The sequence below is a fragment of the Canis lupus genome, chromosome 6, assembly GCF_048164855.1.
Source record: "Canis lupus baileyi chromosome 6, mCanLup2.hap1, whole genome shotgun sequence".
In the NCBI taxonomy this organism is placed as follows: Eukaryota; Metazoa; Chordata; class Mammalia; order Carnivora; family Canidae; genus Canis; species Canis lupus.
The window spans coordinates 30,667,433-30,689,694 of record NC_132843.1 but is presented as its reverse complement, the minus strand read 5'-3'; the positions used below and the strand labels follow the sequence as shown (position 1 = coordinate 30,689,694).

Below are 22,262 nucleotides of genomic sequence, written 5' to 3'. Positions count from 1 at the left end.
GTTTAAGTTGCTTATAAATTATATCCAATACGGCACACTTAAATTTAAATACTTAATGTAATGCGAGTTACAAAAGAAAGCAATTGTTTAATCTTATAGAGTTAGTCAAACACTCTCCTTTCTGCATGTATTTCCAAAACTCTCTTAAGTGTGGATTTCAGAGCCCTAAAAAGGTGGAAAATCATTGTTCACCAAATTATATAAAAATATTTATCTAGTAATTTAGTACTTATCTAGTTAGCTCAGATCCAGAGGAACTTAATACTCCCTCAAGAATGGTGTATGGTTAGAATTCTGGAAGAGTGAGAGCTGGTGAATATGTATGCTTTGTCAAAGAAGATTTAATTGTTTCATTTGCTTTAAAGACATGCCCAGGATTGAATAGGGAGGGCACACAAAAGCATCTTCGGAGCATTTTGGTGTCTGAGGAGGTTGGGTGCATGTGGATAAAACAGCGCATGTGGATAAAACAGTCCAATTGTTACCTCAAATAATCTGGAAACAATCAGATCACCCCAGTCACTATTTGAGGACAAGAATAATGAGCTGGGAGCCTTATGGGAGAAATGCATGCCGCTGAAGTTCTGCTCACAGAATGAGTTTTTCACATCAACAACAAGAGGTTTCGCCATCAAACCTCTGAGCTGGAAGACTGATTTCCTGAGTGCATTTTTAAAGAATGCCCATTGGAGATATTTGCTATACAATGTATAATAATTTGACATTCTTTGAAGCAGCCAACAGCAGAGAAGGATCAGAAAGATACAAACTTTTAAGACATTGCTCATTCTAACTGACTTTGAACTTTAAAGCCTCTTTTTCAGCAATGGCAGAGTCTACAATGGGAGATCAAACTTGGAAATCACAGCTTGAAATGCCCATCCAGATGAAATCATGCAGAAAATGAAACAGATCTAGCAGAACAAGGCTGTGGTCAGGAAAACAAGACAATGTCAGAGAAAAGGGCAACTAGTAGATAATCAGGACCCATTTCTCTTCTTTCTCCCAGCTCTCTCTTCTTCCCACAACCCACTCTCATGTCCTAAAGCAGGAATCCGAAGAGTGCATGAAAATAAGGTCTGTATAGACCTAAGCTGGAATGGACAGAGGATTCCATGGCAGGGGAGGGGGGGAGCTCTTGGCGGCTGGGCGAGTGGTTTGGCTGAATGCATGCGTGCAGGGGTGAAGGAGGAAGGCAACTCTGGGATAATGTGCATCTACCATAGCTATTCAGGTCAGAGATCTGGCGGCTTGCAGAATCAAGCCAAGTGGGGACAAAAGTGATCATGGCCCTCCTATGGGACTCAGGACATCTACGTGTATCTCTCTTCTCTCCTAGATGATAAATTTGTTGAGAGAAGAGGTGATCTCAGACTTCTTCATACCATCCCTAGCACCCAGCATTCCTGTGGCACTTCATCTACGAATTTTTATTTATAACTATTTTTTCTAGTGTGTTTGCTGCCGTTCACTGACTAGCTTTTAACTCAGAGGAGAATGTTTCTTTTGTTTTGTTCTAAATTTAACTGGTATCCGTGGAGTTCCAAGTGTCCTTTTCTCTAGGTCACTGACAACTTTCTAACCAAGGGAAAATTTCCTCCCCCTGCCCTGTCTAGCTATATTTTGAGTTAATACTTCATTGGCAAAAATCATTAAGAATGACTCATTTCTCTAGTTTTCCTTTTCCAGAGCAGCTGCTGCGGCCAAGCTGTTGCAACTGTGCTGGTGGTGAGTGCTTTCATGTGCTTGAGAGAAGTAGAGTAAAAACTAATTTTTTGTGACCTATAATTTTATAATTTGCATTTAGGAAACACAATCCATTTTCTTACTTCCTGTCTTTTATGTCTCAGTCCTTTACTCTGACTAAATAATTTCCTGGATGAGATTTAAATTTGCCTTAAAACTGAACTGACAACAGAAGATAAAAAGGTAGTGGACTCACTTGAAAAATAAACACACGGGTTCTTGGAGCATGAGAGCTGGGGGAAATCTTGTTTGACACTTGAGGACATACTCTTAGTGAGTTTCAGTGACTTGTCCAAAGTCACATAGTGTCTACCACTGGTTATGACAGAATTCAAAATCCTTAAATTGCAGTCCACTGTATTTTCTGGACAATGACACCTGCTAGTTCCTGCCCTCAAATAAACAGGAAATATACATGTCTTACATATTAGAAAAACTAAAAGCAGCTCTAAGAACTATTGCATTATGGAATACAACTTTAATATTGTTAGAGCACTTTAATTTTTTAAAGTTTGCTTTCCTATGTCATCTCTTATTGCTCATGACAATCCCATGAAAGTTGTCTTTTCATTATTCTCAGACTGAGGCTCATGAAGGCAAAAAGGTTAGTAAGGAGTGAATCTGAGATTCAAAACTAACACTTTTTGGTTTTAGTATTTTATGTCTTCCAGGAAAGATGCTCAGAATCCTGGTTGCTTCTGGTGGACCTAAACTTGTTTACTTTTATTCATATCCTTGGAAGGTCTGTGTCCATATTCTTTTCCCTAGGGAGACCAAGTTGTGTTCTCTTTACTTTGTAGCTAGACTGCACATCTAGAGTTATTTAAATGAATAAGGTGGCAAGAGTCCTTACCTTCAATCCAAACTATGGCTTGCCTTAACTCCTAAATTGGTCTGTGAATTTAACACTGTAGGTTAAATTTGTACAAATAGCTAGCTACTTTCTTTTCTGATCAGAGATAAAAAAAATAATGCAAACCAACAGAAAAATGAGATTAAAAATTAATAGACTTCCGTTTTAACATTCCACACTGAGTGGCTACTCATTTAATACATTTAATGAACGTCAACTCTATTAGTGTGATAGAACTCTTACCCTGGGAGAAGACACTCATAACATATTTGGGGATCATTAAATAGTCATGCATACATAATTATAATAAAATGTGATCAGCTAAAATTTGGTATTGAATATTCCTAACTTTTCTTTTAAAGTCAGAATTCATGTTATCAGAAATGTACCACTGAAGTCCCTCTGGTTTGAGAACATTGACTAAAATACTAGCTCCAAACATTTCTTTAGTACCTCAAGTGTGTCAAGCTCTATGAGGATCTGTGAGGAGTCTCACAGACTTTCTGAACAGGCCCATCTATTCACGTTAAAAAAATAATGATACTAAAAAGGGCTAACTGCTTCCATTAAGAAACTTAAGAGCTTTTAAGAAAAAGGATCCAAACAGGCAACTACAGTGCATTGTGGTTAGTGATCTTATATAAATATAGGGAGAATTCCAAAGGAACCAAAAGAAGGAGCACAACATCCAACGAGAAAGAGAAGCTGGACAAGGATTTGTAGAAAGGAAGACCCATGGTCAAAGGTTTGGTGGACTGCTGGTCATTCCAGCGGGAGGAACCATCATGGACAAAGACCAAAGGAAAGAGACAGACCCTGAGAAAACAAAAGATATTTCATCGAGGCCAAAGTACAACATGCAAGGAAGTGAGTGGTACAAATTAAGAAGAACTAGAACTGCCTGTATCATAACAAGAAGTTTGAAAGTTGTGCTAAAGTGTACAATCCATGACAAACTTTAGAAATATCACACCAACATATCAATATAGTCCTCACAAAGAAGCCGATTTAGCAACCCTGGAATCCAAGAGGCAAGTTGGGGGAAAGAATTCATAACCTGAAAAAGATGTGGGCGTGCTCTGGCCAAAATAGTGGTAGCCTAAGGAAGGAGATAACTGAATGGACTTTGGAGGTATCAAGAAGGCAGAATTGAGAGGACTTTTTGGTTGATTGTGTGGCAGGGGTGTTGTCAAAGAAGGAAACTAGGGTGATGTTTATGTTCCTGACTCAGGTAAAGGAGGGATGGCTGGGTCCCTCCCACAGGGGTGGGAACACAGTTGGGTGGAAAAGCTGACCATTTTAGAAGCCACAAGACAGACAGAAGGAAAGCACAGGATCATGGAATGCAAGGATTGGTACTACCTGAATTCCAAAGCTCCTGAGAAAATGCAAAAGGAAATTATGTTGCCTCCTAGAATTTTTGTTGTTGTTGTTTAGGTCTCTATCCATACTATCGTTGCCTGGAATGGTATGGACTTGAATCTAGACACCTGGAATCACTCACATAGAATTATTTCTAACACAGTATGAGAGGCTAAAAAGTTAGCATGCTCACTTTCATAAGAAATATTACCCAAAACACAAGTTTCTACTTTCAAGAATGTGGATAAAGTTGCTTGTGTAATCCAAATAAGGAATTCAAAGGAAATCAAATAACTCATTGGCAGGAAATCAGCATAAGTACAGACCTACAGACTTATAGAGCTCATTGTTTTGGACATTGCTTTTTTGAAACCCTTCTCTTCTTCTGCTTCTCAATCTTACTCAGAGGCTACTTTATCCCTGAGGTTTTTGTGATCACCTCCATTGAACTCGATTATCTCTATCTTCTGAGGCCCTCTAATACTCTGTGCCACTCTTAAGACCTTGATAATGGATTACTTTGTGTTGTAGCTGCTCTTATGTTTGTTACTTGTATATGCCTTACTTTTCCTGGGGGCCTGCATGCTCCTCTATAATTTCTATGCAGAACTCATTGGACCTCCATATTTGATCACACAATATGTATGATTAACTAAAGGATTTGCTAAATTAATTTTTTAAATGGTGCTTGAGTTTTTGGGTACTCATACTGGGAAATACCATCAGTACTTCATATAGCCCCTTTAAAAGCTAATAGTTTTAATGAAAATCTCAATCAATTAATCTTTATGGCTACTAGAGGCCATTGCTACTGTATATTAATGAATTTGAGTGATTAGATGTTCTCCTTTACGAAAATCTTCCCAATGGAAGTGACCCAATTATTTCAATAGGAGTAAAGGACAATGTTCTGATGGAAGGGACAGAATTAAAAGCCCAATTATAGTTTAACTATAAGATAGTAGGTTTCATAATTTATAAAATGGGTATGTTTAATGGGTATGGCTTTTTCCATTGTGTGTGTGTGTGTGTGTGTGTGTGTGTGTATGAAAGCTTGTATCTCTGTGTTTATAACATTGAACTGTGTTTTATTTTAATTTGAAATAACTATATAATAAGAGGTATTGTATTTAAGGTGCTGTGGGGAGGCTGGTATGAGTTTTGGCAAGGATACATTCCTAATAAGAGGTGGTAATTTTCTTATTATGCTATACCCCCAAGACATAGGATATAGTGGAAATAAAATAAAATTAATTTATTAAAATAACATAAATCTATTCTGCTTACCTAGTACTTTCTTGAAGTGGTCAAATATGCAGAATAGGATAATGACAACATGTAAAAAGAACACATATTGAAAGAGCTAATGAGAGAAATCTTGAGAGAATTCACTGGATCAGTTTGTCACCAAATATTTACCAATTGCCCACCCCAATCTTTATATTTTGTACCACATGGGTTTCTAGGAAGGAATGTAAAAATTTTCTACCTTCAACAATCTATAGCATTTTTAGGGTATTGTTGGTGCTAGAAAGCATTCAATTAAGTTTAAATAATGTAACAGAAAGAGATAGAAGAAAGCTAATATTAATTGAGCATATGTATATGCTAAGAAAAAATGACCATTTTTTCCATATTCATTATAACTTAATTTTATAGCTGAAGAAACTAGAACTTAGAAATATTAGATAAGTTGCCCAGAGTCATAAAGCTTGACATTTCTGCTCCTCTTGACTGCTTCAATCGAACATAGAGTGGGAGACACCATTCATGTATAGGTATTATCAGGCAAACTGAATGTGGTCATAATTGCTTGTTTTCTCAATGAAAAACAAAGCCAAATAAAACATTTTGCTCAACTTGAATAAAATCAAAGGTAAACATTTAAGGCTGTTGCTGAAATATTCATATGTCTACTTAAAGCTGTCTAATTGATTAAAGCTTAGTATTACATGTGTATTTAATGTTACATATTTTTAAATGTGTTTCTTTGGAAATATTGCAGTTTTTTATTATCAAATTGTATGAAAACATTTTTTATTTAAATAGCTCCTGGTCAACTTTGACACTAACTTTATCACCTTCATTAGAGCTACACATTAAATCATTGGATGCTTAAAGTTTCCAAGATTTACCGTCTTTACAGATGTTTGAAATAGAGCACTTTTCTGTATATATGTATTTTAATTTTGAGACATTCTCAAACTGTTGCAATCACAGTACAATACCTTTTCTGTTCTTGAGTCATTGGGCAGTATCTTGTTGATGTGATGTGTCAATACCCCTGGAAACTTTCTTGTATATTTCCTATGAAGAAATTAGGAGTGAGCAAACTGCAGCTCACTGGCTAAAGCCTATCCAGTGCCTGTTTTTGTAAAGTTTTATTAGAACGTGGCACACTTATTTGTTTACAAATCATATATGATTATTTCCCTTATACAATGACAGAGTTGGGTAGTTATGATAGACATCATGTGGGCCATAAAATTGAAAACATGTGCTCTCCTGATTTTTATGGGAAAAGTTTGTCAGCCCTTATCCTACAAACCATAATGCAACCATCAAAAGTAAGAAATTAACATGGCTGTATGACTACCATGTATCCTCAGACCCCAAACAAATGTTTAGAATTGCCCCAGAAATGTCCTGTAAGGATTCAGTTCCAAATACTATATCTTAGTTAGCTGCCAAACTCTTTTAGTTACATTCAATCTTAAATGGTTCCATGAAAGCTTGTCCTTGACTTTCATGACCTTGGTACTTTTGAAGAATACAGATGAGTTATTGTGTAGAATGGTCATCAATTTGGGTTTTTCTGATATTTCCTTGTGATTAGATTCAGGTTATGCATCCCCTTGGCAGGACTCTCACTGATAAACAAACCTGCTGGGTATTTCTCATTGCACGTGGTGGGGATTTGTTCCATTACTGATGAGGTTCACTTTGATCTCTTGATTAACATGATGTCTAATAGACTGCTCTCCTGTGTTATTATTTTTCTTTTTTTTTTTTGTATTTACTAAATATTGTGTACTTTTGACAAGTCTATAAATATATTCTCAGGGAGTATGTATATGTGCTTATGTGTGTGTATCCAGGGTATGATGTCATGAAGGGGGGTTAATCCTTGCTTATTTTACTTTGTCGAAGGATATTTGTACTCTAACTGAAAATGATCTTGTAGGCTAGATCTCCTTTAAGATTTTTTTTAGATCCCCTTTAAGATTAAGGAAGTTACAGTTCACTCATGGTGGCATTTTAGACCTTGAGACAGGTGGCACACGAGAAACATAAGGACTAAAATATCAAACCATGACCTCATCTAGTGAATCCTTTAAACTTCTTTAAGTGTATGTTCTGCGAGTCCTATTCATGTGGCACCTGTTAGATGCAATCTGTGAGACAAAGAAATGAGAACATACCTGTCTGTCACCAGAGGGCTCTAAAGAAACTCCTAGAGTCAAGGCTGAGTCTTCTGTGCAGCCACCTGTAGCAGACTCATGAGTCCTACCAGTACCTCTTGTATATAATAGTTGCTCTAGAAACATCTGTTCAACAATGAATGAATAAATGGGCAAATTTCAAGACTGGCCTTATAAGCTAGCATATTATATTTTGCAAAAGTACTTCTATTTCTTTGGAAAATATATGTTGTACATAAATCTTAGGGTTATTGAAAAACTCCTGAGTAACTAAAAAAATTAACTCCTAGAAATATAAACCAATAACCCAACTTTCATTCAGACTGTTTCCTGTGCTTCAAATCAAATCAAGTAAGTTGTTTAGTACCCTAAACACACACACACACACACACACACACACACAAACCCGACCATTAACTAATACTTTAAAAAAAAAATCAATTCATTATCTTAGAGCTGGGCAGATGCACTCTTAGAGATTTCAGAGAAGTAAGAAGGCAAATAAAAAAAATAGGTGCACCCTCAGCTATATACCTTGAGACACTGAAAGCCTAATAGATACAAAACACCCCTTTTTTTTTTTTTTTTTTTTTTTTTTTTTTTTGAGGGGTCTAGAGCACTTTATTTCATGAATAAATTTTCTAGGACTATTCTCTAAAAACTCTGTATCTATATAAGAATTGTTTTTTTTTTTTTTTTTTTTTTTATTGGTGTTCAATTTACTAACATACAGAATGATACCCAGTGCCCGTCACCCATTCACTCCCACCCCCCGCCCTCCTCCCCTTCTACCACCCCTAGTTCGTTTCCCAGAGTTAGCAGTCTTTACGTTCTGTCTCCCTTTCTGATATTTCCCACACATTTCTTCTCCCTTCCCTTATATTCCCTTTCACTATTATTTATATTCCCCAAATGAATGAGAACATATAATGTTTGTCCTTCTCCGACTGACTTACTTCACTCAGCATAATACCCTCCAGTTCCATCCACGTTGAAGCAAATGGTGGGTATTTGTCATTTCTAATAGCTGAGTAATATTCCATTGTATACATAAACCACATCTTCTTTATCCATTCATCTTTCGTTGGACACCGAGGCTCCTTCCACAGTTTGGCTATAGTGGCCATTGCTGCTAGAAACATCGGGGTGCAGGTGTCCCGGCGTTTCATTGCAGCAAAACACCCCTTTTAAGTTCTTTACTTATGCTCACACACAAGAAGTTATGCTTAAATTTTTATATTTTTCCCCTATATCTTGAAGATATTTTTAATGTATCCTTCCTGCCCAGATTCTGCCCCAATTCAAAAATATTCACAGAAAACCAACACACTGGCATTTTCTTTAACTTCTGCTGTGTTTCATTCATCTGTGAGCTAAACTAGAATGAATTCCAAAGACTCGGAAAGGATTAGGTTAAGATATAATCTTGAAAATACTTAATAAACATAGGGAACTGGAACACATAACATCTAGCCAGGAATCCAACTGACTTCTACTCAAAGTGGCCCCCTACGATAAGCCTACAGGCTTGTCGTGTATGAATCCACAGATTTGATTATATTATCCCTCCATTTCCTTAGCCACAGGGGTAGAGATTTTGCCGGCATGTCTCAATGCCAATCCAAACAATGATATGACTTGCCACTTACAGCCATGGTGCATATTCCTCATCAGAAAGCTTTATGAACAGAAGCTCATTAATCAAGCAGTCATCCTGAGAGGCAGACTGGAGGCAGGATCTGAGCTTGGAAGGTGTCTGGAAACTGCCAGGTACAGGAGCATGTATTTACTGACTCGTCCATCAGTGCCTGGATGTCAATAGGCTTCCTAAACAACTATAATACTTCAGTTCTAGTTTCTGCATCTCTAAATATTTTATAGTCTATATATATCAGCTTCAAGACGGATCCTAACCTAGGCCCTTAGATATCTTTTTGAAATCCATCTTTCACACATATTAAGTCAGTGCTTTGGGGCAACTTATTTAAATGTTTGATTCTTAATGTTTTCATCGTAAAATTGTGATCTTTTTTATCTAGAGTTGTTGAGCAGATTTTATAAGATGACATAAGCAAAGGACCTAGCAAGGTCAAATTATACTACTTTCTATCAATCTCTTGAGAAAAATATGTGCTATGTTTGCTTCCCCCAAACAGGATCATTTCTCTACTATTTTGATCATATCATCATCCTCATCCTCATTTTCCTTTACTGAGTGTGAATTTTTATCATACTATCCCACGTGCACTTGTATATGTGTGTACGTACTTACACATAGTTAATCTCCTTTAGTCTGTGGGTGTACGTCAAGTTAATAAATGTAGCATATAGATACATAAAGTTAAAAGTGATTCATTAACTTTAAATGAATATTATTTACTTTAACTCTATGAATGAATATTGTTCTCATTTTACAGCTGAGGAAACCAAATGAGCGAAATTAAGAAACACAAGTAGTGTCAAGTGACTAGACAATACCTAAGCTGAATTCTAAACAGCCTTTTTCACTCCAGTGTCTACCTGCTGCCTTCCAATTAAAGGTACCATTTGCAGCAGAATGTCTACAAGGAAGAGAGACTAAAGATTTTGAGCCAATCAGATCACTTGAATTATATTAGCTAATAATTTCACTTGGAAGTAAGAGCTGGGTTCTCATTCTGCAAGCAATGGGCTGGACAAACTTGGATATGTAATTCAATTTCTCAGTTGCCCAATCTCTAAAATATGGGAGTATGAGAAATAGTCTTAAAAACCTTTCCAATTATGTGTAACACTGATAATTAATTACTATATTTGAAAATATTACCAGAAATTGAGTGTGGAATTCGTATCATGAATTACACTCAAAATTTTATATGCAGGAATATCTTGTTTTGTTTCTTATTTATACACATAAGAACATATTCCAAAACATTATATATCTCAAGATGCTTTCCATATAAAAAAAGTATTTGATACATGAGTATAGACTCTTGCAGTAAGCAACTGCTCTCCCTCAAAATGTTTCATGTGAATACTCTTGATCACTCAGTGAGGAAAATGGGCAAGTTTAATACACCCTTTGAAAATGAGAATATTTAGGGGCACCTGGGGCTCAGTGGTTTAAAATCTTTTTTAAAAAAAATAAAATGAGAATATTTAGTCTTTGAGAGTTTGAATGACCTCATGTTTGTGAATGTGTGTGTCTTCGTTGGAACTCAGTCACCACTGTAGTGGTGTTGAATAGTGTCCCTGCAAAATTTATATCCACTTACAAGCTCATAATGTGACTTTATTCAGAAATAGTTTTTACAGGTGTATAGTTAGTTTAGTTTAGAAGAGGTTATACTGTGTGAGATGTGCCCTTAAATTTAATAACTATTTCCTTATGCAAAGAGGGAAAAAGACACAGACATGACTGGTTAGTAGTAGAGATGGTGGTAAAGAGTGGGGGGTAGAAGGGGCCTGCTTTACAGTGGACTGGTAGCAAGTCCTGGAGGTAAGTAAGCTATAATGATAAAAGGTTAGATTTAGAGAGAAGCGTGTCTGAAGTTGAGATTTTGGAGGGGTGAACTTATTGGTGTTGGTTTTAACAATGGGATTAGATGATTGAGGTGAGGTAGAAGAAAAAGGTCATTTGATATACAGAGGAAAAACAAAACAAGAACCTAAACACTTTATGTATGTTTTTCTAAGACAGTCCTTGGATGTGGCTGGGTAAGTGATCTCCCATTCACCCTGGAAGGACAGCACTGTGTCCCAGCCATCTTCATATCACTAGTGCTTGGCATAATCCTGGTCCTGAAGACCTCAGGAAAAGCTTACAGCGGGGCTGAATTATTGGAATTATTAGATTATCTATTATCAATTTCTGATTAAACTGATTTTTTGAAAAAATATTTTATTTATTTATTCATGGGAGACCTACAGAGAGAGGCAGAGACATAGGCAGAGGGAGAAGCAGCCTCCTTGTGGGGAGCCTGATGTGGGACTCCACCCCAGAACCTTGGGATCAGGCCCTGAGCTGAAGGCAGATGCCGAACCACTGAACCACCCAGACATCCCTGATTAAACTGATTTCTGAAGGAATTTCTACTTCAAGTCATTAGTGCTATGCCAGGATGTTAACACTCATGACGTAACTGGAAGTAGATGAGAACAATACACCACACCACACATGCGCGCCCAGATGCCCCCGTCACCCCACCACCACACACATACACACGGTTAACCAGTGATTCTGTATTTTGGAAAAGCACAGTATAATGACACATAAATGACCCAAAAATGAATGCAAGAAGGGGGAGAGGTAGTGTGTCAGTCTGTGACCCAACACATAGGGATTCTGCTGTCAGCAGGAGCTTTCATGGCAGAAAAAGAGGTTGAAAGCCACTTTCTCCATAAGTAGTATGTTTATGTATTATTCACAGTAGCAAATAATTGCAAAATGTCAACATTTCATTTTCCTCTTAAGAGCTTCTTTTGATTAGTGACCTAATTAACCATTAAGAAGAAAAGGTTTTTTAAGTGTAAATATGAAAAGAGGGAGTGTTTCCTAGCAGCAATTTGTGATCTTAAAATGTCACAGGCAGGCCCATCACGGAGGTGCTACCAGCCAGCACTTTTCAAAATATGACTCTGTGTCAGAAGCGTGTGGCGTGGATGTGTTTGGTTTATTTTTTTGTCTTTATTCTGAAACAGGCAATGCAAATATAGATATGGTTGCCCGAGAGATTTCCTTCCCTTTTTGAAAACCCTTCAACATATTCTCTGACAGCCTCGGAAAGGTTGTTTTTAATCTATTTAATTTGAGGCTGTATTCTCCACAGATAATGACACATTTTCTCTTTCACTTCGTTGAGTATATATGAAAAAAAATGCAAAACTGCCACACACAGCACATTCACACTTACCCATCTATATAAGAAATGCACAACTAAACACAATACATATACACACACATGTGATAAGCACAATACACCACACACAAAGATGCACACTACCCATGACACATATGGACATACACAAAACACACATCAAACGCACAGATTCGTGTGCTCTCACACACATAGCACGCATACTTCCACATACTCATACAAACATAAGACTCACATGCACATAATCACATAACAGATTTATATATGAATTTTAAAGGCATCTCCTTAAGACATTATTTCACATGTCAAGGTGTGACATCGCCGGGGAGATCTCAGCTGGAAACATTTCCAAAACAGCCCTTTCTCACAGTTGACAGTAACCTGACCTTTCCTTCCAGCTGCCCACAGGGACCCGGGATGAGCAAGATGCATAAAATGGGAAAACACAAACAAACAACATCTATAACCCTGTAACCTTCTTTTAAAAAGGTCCAAGTCAGTTTTAAGTATAGTCGGTTTGATTTCTGCCCCATAATGAAATAATGAAGTTATGTTATTAAAAACAAAAATATAAGAACTTCTCTTTGGGGGTAATGATCAAAATCAGGGTTTAGAAAAATACACCATATTATCCAAATTAATATAGATTAAATCATTTTATAAATTTTATTACAGCAAAAAATGCGTGAAATCTTAGCCATAAAGACCCATCAACATTCTCCCAGTGTTTTACACAAAACACACACACACACACACACACACACACAATCTTTGAAAATAGATTTTTCAAGGCAAGTGAGGTTTTTTCTTTTTTCTTTCCCCTTCTGAACCACCACACATAAATAGCATATGCTAATAATTTTTGGTGAATAAATGAATCTGTCTTCAAAACTGAGTGTGCAGATGTCTCAGTTGGTTAAGCATCCAACTCTTGATTTCAGCTCAGGTCATGATCTCAAGGTCGTGGGATTGAGCCCCACATCAGGTTCTGTGCTCAGTGGGGAGTCTGCTTGAAAATCTCTCTCTCCCTCTCCCTCCGCTCCTCCCCACTGCTCTCTCTTTCTCTCTCTCCCTCTTTAAATAAAACAAATAAAATCTTTATAAAAAATGAGAAATAATTCAGAATGAATTAAAGCATTGAATAGTATATGGAATATGTGATTCATTTAGCGACTATTGAGACCCTACTGAATGCCAGGTACTGCACAAGACCTTATTAGGTAGCAAATATGAGAAAACCCTGCTTTCCAGGAGCCCCCAGACTAAACTGAGACAAGCATTATTTCTAGAAACAAGCACTTGAAGGCTTACGAATGGAGACAAAGGCAATCACACAGATGGCAAGTAATCAGAAATACATACTGTGATGTCACAATGCCTGTAGAGCATTGTAAACACACACTTGGCTGTGAATTTGTAAAGCTAACTTGACTATGTTGGGATGAATAACGCTCACCTATTTCTATTTCGTATTTGTGTCCCTACCTTAGATCTCCAGCTTTTAAGGGTTTTAGATGCTGAAAGCCTTTTAGCATGTCTATATGGGTATGTCCTGCATATGCCTCTGTATATGTACATGTGTGTTTGTATATATGTGTCTGTGAATATATATGCACATGTATGTATGTAAGTAGGCATATCCTCCAGCTCTTTGTTCATGATAAATTGGTTCCAGTATGCACTGCTGATTGTCTGAGGAGAGATCATTCCAGAAGTCACTGGATTTGCTCTGGTTCAAACACCGGCACTTGCAAAGGTCAGATAAAGTAGCTTGTACAATGCCTTCTCTGTGGGAAGGATGATCTCTAGTAACAGCAGGAGAAGATGCCTCTGTGAAGTTGTCTACACCACATCCAAAGAGAGAAAGGCCATGCATTCTAGTTCTGAGCAGGCAATCAGTCCCCATTAGCATAAAAAACAACCATTCTGTCCTATACATTTAACAATTGATCAATTTTATCTGGTCTTGTGCCATCTGTTTACTTTTGGCTTAAACCTATGTATGGCCCCGTAGCTGACGGACTCTAACCATGTAGATGAGGGTAGTATCGTCAAATACTCTACTAGTGACATGGACACCACATACTTGACCAATTACATTGTTCTTGATGACAGCTCCTTACTCAACAGCTGAAAAAATATTGTTAGAAAATTTAGGCAAGTGTTTGAGTGACAATACTGACAAGAAGAAAGACTCAGTAGGTGGTCCAGCAAGATGATTTATGAAAGCATCTTCTTGCAGGCAGCATCAGTTGAGCTATCTGACATGTTCAGTTCTGACTTTTGCCCTGAAGGATGTTTTTTCCCCTCCGAATTTTAGGTAGAAGACAATGGGCCAGTGAAAATTCACAAAAGTTACTCTTCCCACTAAACCCCCTGCATGTCTCTTCCAGTGGACACCTAGCCAGTCTAATCATTTCATTTCATGTCTGTATTCCCTCAGGCTTGGTAATCCATGATTCGAACACATTACTAATAGTATTATTGGTAGGAGGAGTACAAGAGAAGTATGACACAAGATGTTAAGGATTTAAGGAAAACAACAGTGGAAAAAGAAAAAAAAAAAAGCCAAGAAAAAAAAATGTCAGATATACATATTAGAAATTCTCTGGATTCTGTCTTTTAAAGAAAAAGGAAACTTATCTTTAATCATTTGTAAAAGGAAAGAATTAAAAGAAACAAGGTTTTTGGTCCAATAGCCTCCTATCTCCACCATCCACAGGGCTCTATTAGAAGCCTGTGACAGCCCCTGTGTGGAGAAGATAATGTCACTATCCAGAAAGGACCAGCAATGGGCTGATTTTTCACACATGCTTCAAACTCCTATAACCAGACAATGGCTAAGCAGGCTGTGCAGAAGGAATATTGGCAAATCACAAAAGCAGGGACTGGTTTTCTCCTTTATTGCCTTAAAGCAGATGAAATTATCCTTATATAACAAGCAGCCAGTAATTCTGTGCCAATTGCCTGAGCCTCAGTCAGTCTTTCCATGTAGTTATGGTTATCTTTTCATCTGATTTCAAATCTAAATCTCTTTGGGTTACTAAGCAAAGCCAGGTGACTCCTCAGAGCCTCTGCCTGGAGCAAGTGAGGGAAGATGCCCTCACTAAAGGCCCTTTCCATCCTATCAGCAGTGGTTAAAGTATCTCTTATTTTTCCTCAAAGATTAATTTATTTGAGAGAGAGAGCAAGGAGGAGGGCAGAGAGAGAGAGAGAAAGAGAGAGAAAGGCAATCTCCAGCAGATTCCCCACTGAGCATGGAGCTAGATGTGGGGCTTGATCTCACGACCCCAAGATCATGACTTGATGCTCAAGAGTTGGATGCTCAACCCACTGAACTACCCAAGCACCCCAGTATCTCTTATTTTTATATTCTATTCATTACTGTAGAATGTATGGCAGCTCCTAAGTTAGTTTCTGCAAAACTCATCTCCCCAAAGATCTTCAAGTACAAATCATTATAACTTGATCATTAAGCTCACCGATTGTTAATTTAAAATTTATAGAACTGAGACATTTAAAACTATGGTTCCTGTGGACAAAGATTCCCATTGCAAACGTATTCTTGAAGTAAAATATCTATCTTTCTGGGATGACTCTGCTTATGTTCTTTCTTTTTAAAGATTTATTTATTTATTCATTTATGATAGACAGAGAGAGAGAGAGGCAGAGACACAGGAGGAGGGAGAAGCAGGCTCCACGCCGGGAACCCGTCGCAGGACTCGATCCCAGGACCCCAGGATCGCGCCCTGGGCCAAAGGCAGGTGCCAAACCGCTGAGCCACCCAGGGATCCCCTGCTTATGTGCTTTTTGAAGACAGGTAGGAAAATGTTGATTCTTAATCATGTCATCTCTTCTCCTAGAAGTTTGTCTAAGAGGTCAAAGGAGCTGAAACACTGACACACAGAATTTCATTTTGCAAGGGGTACAACTCTGTGCTGGTTTGATCAATGCAGCCACTGCCCTTTCCGCTTTCACTACAGAATTTACTGCTCACCTGTCTACTTCCCTTCACCTCTACTGATGCTCAATTTAGATGCCATCACCTCTCAGATGGACATCATCAAGACACTTCCAATCGGTCTCCCCGCTGTTACTCTTGCCAGCCTACAATCCTTTCTCCATAACGCAGCTACTTTGAATTATATCATGTTCATGCCTGGACCTCACCAATGATTTTCTATTTCCCCTAGAATGAGATCCAGCTTCATGTCCCATGTATTTGTGGCCTCCTAGGCCTCATGATGAGCAATTCCCTGGCTTTTCTATTATATTCTACTCTTCCTGGCTTTGTTTGCATTTTTTCCAATAGAATACTTTAGTTCTATTTTTGGGCCTTGCACTTGCTATTCCCTCTGCCTGAGCTTAACCTTCCTGGCTCCTCATTACCAGTATTAGTTCAAATGCTCTCTCTTCAGGGAACCCTTCTCTGATCCACCGTTTGAGTGTCACTACCTATGACATAAACCTAGGTACAGTCTTTGTAGCACTCAGTGCTGCTTGGAATTACGAGCACACAGACAATGATGGTTACCCAATGGTATTGTCTCTGTAAATATTTAATGAAATCTGATCTGAACTTCTATCATAGAATTATAGCTTTATTAGTATAATTATTAATCTTTGATATGCTGTCTACATCTAAAGTTGTTCCAATCACATAATCCCATGGTTGAACATTGAGTTATTTGGAAATATTTTAAGATACAATGTTTTCCAGTAAAGAATTCTAGTATGCTGTCAAAGCATATGGCCTGCACTAGGCAAAGAATAACATGATTGTGAGCATAGAATGGACCAGGTTCCTAGCAATATGCCATAAAAACTTGCCACTCCACTGATATGTGACCTTTATAGCTTGTAGCTTTTAAAATCATATTCTTACCCAGTGCTGCATGTCACTCTCATTAAAATAACAATTAACCCTATACACTGCTGAGTGGCGTTAGTATCTTTTACAAGAAAAGCACATGATTTCATTTCATGCAAAATGAATATAAAAGGTCATGCAAATAACTCAACTGTTTTCTTTCTATAAGTCACCATATGAGCTGGAAGAAAACCAGCACAACTTAATTCACAGGAACATAAGCCAACACTTTCACAAGGAAGATAAAAATTAAGGAAATAGAAGCAAGAAAATCTTACCTGTAGAGTAGCATGTAAAAGATGCAAAATGATGGACGGAAGTCCCAATCAGTGCATGGCTGAAAATTCAAACATCTTTAGACTGCATGGATTTATTCTGCTGCTTTATTAAACTCAGACTTGCAGCCTTGGGTCATTTGCATTTGCATTAATGACTTTAAATTAATGCAATAGCTTCATTACTGCATATAGCCATTATTTGATTATTCAATTCACCAATAGGTGTTCTGTTTTTAATAATGATAAAACCATTTGAATTTGAAGATGTTGGAGTTAAGCTAACAAGTTCAACAACTATTAGGAAGTCTTATAAATGGGATAAAAAGGAAACATTTTATTTATAGTTGACAGAGAACTCCATTGTGTAATCTCTTTTTCATAAAAATGCAAAGGCAGGAAGATAGTTATGTATTTCAAACTTCTAACTTCTTTGGAAAGAAGTATTAGATAGCATGATTAAAAACCTAACTCTTTGTTGATTTGGGTTCAAATTCAGAAGCTATCTTCTTTTCCAAGTGGAGAAAACATGGACAATGTCCTCCAATGCAAATAGAAGATTTCTAATGGAAAGATTCCCTAATATTCCTGTAGCAAGCATATGTTGTGGAAGTCAGCCCCACAATTTAGCACTTGATTAAAATTGTGCAAAGGAGTATCACAGTTTGATAGATGAAATTAAAATGTGAATAAGTGTATGTTGTAAGAAAGACCTTAGGATCCATATAGTGCAATTTCTCAACTAGCATGGATGGAGTCCTTGTATGGCACAGATAAATATGGTCATTTAGTTCAGCTATGACATTAGCTACTGCATCATCATCTTCTCTCCTGTTATGTAGCTCTAAGTAATAGAAGCTCTTTTGCATTGATAACAGAAGTTCAATAGATTCCTGCAGCACACTCCTTTACTCTCTTTGAGAGTATTCACTATATATATATTCCTCTTCTACATACAACCCTCAAAATATTTTGAGATACTTGATTCCTAGTAAATACCTCAACTATTCCTCAGAAGACAGAGTTTCTAGTTGCTTAATTATAAAATCAGTTTCTAGTTCAATGTCTTGCCTGGATTCATTTTTGATGGATTTGGTTTGTAACTAAAATGTGATATCTAGAATTAAGTTTAGTTCTTTAACCATGGTCTATTACTCTTTTGATTTCAAGGTGCCATAATTCTATTAATGTAACTCAAATTTTGTTAAAATAGCCACATACCTCATTCCTGGCTCATTTTATCTTGCAGTCAAATGTCTCTTATTATTTTTCTAAATATCCCATCTAAATCTTGCAAATCTCTTCACCAGAATGTGATGATTTTACTTGATGTGAAGTCCAAAGGAACTAAAAAGTGTTTTGTTTATGCCAAACAAACGTTGCTTGTTTTTGCATAGGCTGGTAGAGCCTCCCCTTATCTTTCAGACTTCACATTCATTGGTCATTTGGTTTCCTGATTGTGCGATTTACTCTGTTTTATGTACCTAAAATGTTTCCTCTATCTCTCCCAGTCTCCCAGTCTTACTGAACTTTCAAAGCTCCTATCATGTGTTTCCATAATGTCAAATTTTCTATTCAAGGACATTCCACAGGGTCCTTATTCTTTCCTCTGAATTTTCATAGGAAAAAGCAGTCAATTCCCTTTGAAATTAATCACACATAATTCTGCATTACAATGGAGCTTTTCACAAATATGTACCTTGGCAGCCCAAGGAGAACATAAAATGTTTGAAGGAAGGGATCTTCTACTTTGAATTTTCCTTAGTATGCTTTAATGAAGAATCAAGTAAACAAAAGCCACTCGATGAATGCTTGATAAATGGTAACAAAAATGAAAAAGATTTGTCTATCACCATGGCAAGGAAAAAACTAGACTTGGGGTCTTGACCGTGAAAGGACCTTGTCATAGATTTGGGAAGTGTCTCCTTTCCAGCTGATTTGATCTTTGCCTTAAATGCTAGACGGCAGAAGGCATTACATAGGGAGGGAGCAGTTCTAATCATTATTTCTGAAATTTCTAATCTGCTATTTTCAAAAATACAATGTTGCTTGTTAGGCACTGTTTAGATTTTTCCTCTTGTTATATGTATGCAGTTTTAACAGGTTTTGATGTAGGAAGATGTTTGCATAATGTATTTTCGGCTGGACTCTAGGTATTGTCCTTTTTTTTTTTTTTTTTTTTTTTTTTTTGGTATTGTCCTCTTTTTCAAGAAGGTTCCAAATCTCTACACAATGTGATAAGTATGATCTGTTCTAACAAGTCCAAAGAAATAATTAAATCTTAGTATGTGTTTTGCAGACATGGGATTTGATTTCTAAACCGTGAAAGAATCAAATGTGGCACCAAACAGTGTCTGTACCTCATACTCACTAATTATTGGTTCAATGGCTTGGTCATAATGGCTGTACATGTGAATTTATAAACTACTCCCTACAATATTCATGGCCGATTCATTAAATTCTTCCTGACATCACCAATGATAATACTGGTAACTCTTAGATGCATTTAGATGGACTCAGACATTGTAATGATCGGACTTGCAGGTATAATGCTCTTTTAGGAGGGTGGCAGTATGTTTCTGGTCACACATTGCTAGTAACTTTTCCCTAAACTATGTCATTCGTCCTTTCAAAGGAGGTAGGGAGCCTGTATTAAGATAAGCAAGTTACACTTCCAAAAATCCTAAGAGAAGGCTATGTACTGGTTCTGGATTGGCTTTGACTTTATTTAGATGACACCTGTTGAGTGGTAGAAAGAGTAGAAAATATTCTCCTGTCTCTTTTATTTATATATTGGTTTGGGGTGATAATGCTTTATTTTGATTTATTTTGAGCTTCAGCATTTCAACTAATTAAGACCAAAATAGTCAAACATTGTTATTGGCTTTGCATTTGAGAACAGTTTCTTGAAAACCTGGCTTGGATCCAAAGCAGGTTTCCCTCTCCCTGGGGTGGGGTTTTAGCACCACAGTTTTCAACTGCAACTCTGATGCAAACCGATAAATCTCAGCAAGTTCACAAGGTTTCACATTCTATTAGAGAAGGAGAACAAAGGAACAACAGAATTAGAGACAAATGATGTGACCAAGTGTCACAAAGCAGGTTCATTAAAAGCTGAAGACAAACCTGTGAAACATTCACCTGAAAAATGTTTGCATCTTCATAGAAAAAGGTCCATTCTGGATTCGGTGACTGACTGGCGGGGGTGGGGGAGTGGGGGGGTGGGGGGGTGGGGGGGTGGCGGTCACAGTGACACAGTGAAATGGCATCCTTTGTTCACTGAAGCTGCTACCCAAACAATTCGAATTTTAAATCTCTTTCTTTTTGAAATACGTTTTCTTCTCTCTTTCTCTGAACAGTCATCGAGAGGCTTAATTAATGAATTAGTATTTGCAGAAATCTTTGATATTCCAAGATGAAAGGTTTTGCATAAGGGTAAAGCCTCAGCACTAGCAGTAAAATGTCCTCTTGATGACAGAATGCATGAAGTGTTAAACTGGAATACATTTGACAACTGCAATTAAAGAGGTTTGATCCTGTTTTCCTCCCCTGTTTTTTATCATGTACATTATTCCAGAGGATATGAGGCTAATAGGAAAGGTAAATTCTTATTGGCCAGAAATGGTTGATATATATACACACATACACATTCCCCAGTGGTTAAGGCAGGTGGGAAGTTTATGGGCAGCCTCTTTCTGGAGCAATAAAAGCTTCTTTTATTTCAAATTCTCTTTTTACACCAGTTGCTATTACTCTGAAAAGCTCCTGGCATTTGGAAGGCAATAAGCAGGGCATAAAATCCATTCTTTCCTGAACAGGTCCCATTCCTAGGACTGCTTTTAAACTAACTAGTTTACAGCAAAGAAACAGACAGCTGGGTCTCCTGCAAAGGCTCTCTGGAAAAGCGGGGACCAGAGACCTGCTAACTACCTAAGTGCAGTACATGGTCTATAGGTAAGCTACCGGCTGGATCTGTAACTATTTTCTTACACAACCGAAATTCTCTGGATCTAAAATATGATTAAGTTGATAGAAATGATGTCAGTTGTGGATAGAGGAAATGACTTTTAAGCTCCTATTTTTTGCAGAAAACCCCTTTCTTGATTTAGGCTCACGGCATGTCTTCTTTTGAGAAAATCCAAGTATTATTTTCCTCTTGAGCTGGAATAAGGATGCATCCGAATGTAGAGTTGGGGTAGATATTTATTGTCTTCCCAGTACAATAAATTCAGTGCTCTACCTGATAAAATGAGGATCTGCACTGCATCTTTATAGTGTAAAAATCAAGCCAAAGCACACGTCATCACACGTCCAAATGTCTATGTGAGGCACCTGTGCATGCCCAGCAAGCAGTAAGTTCTCACCCTTCTTCCTTAGGGGAATGGTCATCCTCATCTCCAAGGGAGGCTGGGCTAGTCAAGATGACCTCATTGATTTGAGCCTGACATGAAATGAAATTCTAGGCACAGGAGATACATGTGGGCATCAATTGCTAGGATTCTGGAGAGGATTTTATGAATGTTGATAATAAGCCCCTGATAGATCTAGCCTTGTAGTAGCAAGACCAATTTCCGGAACCACAGTGAAAAATATCTGAGAATAAAGGCAACTCTTAGGTCAGAAATAACTTGGAAACTGGGCCTGAATTTCGACCAATTGCCTTAAGTTGTATCTTAAATTGGGTCCTGTTCATGCCTTCCTAATGATAACAGTACAAAACCACCTATTGAGCACAGCAGCAGAATTACAAGCACCCAACAAATAAAAGATATAAAGCTTATCAATGAGTAAACTATAGAAAAAACTAAATTATAATAAATTTGTGAAGTGAGTTGCCCCAGTAGGAGGATTTTAACCCTCTCTTTCTTCTGTAGGCTT

General features: G+C 37.4%; 1 long non-coding RNA gene across 1 annotated transcript; it reads right to left on the bottom strand.

Moving 5' to 3' along the window:
* Positions 1–6,168: 6,168 nt before the first annotated feature.
* On the bottom strand, positions 6,169–9,146 carry LOC140634679 (uncharacterized). Its single transcript, XR_012032073.1, has 3 exons — positions 9,033–9,146; positions 7,384–7,509; positions 6,169–6,268 (listed from the first exon to the last, which is right to left on the bottom strand). It is a non-coding gene; the product is annotated as an uncharacterized lncRNA (long non-coding RNA).
* Positions 9,147–22,262: the final 13,116 nt, after the last annotated feature.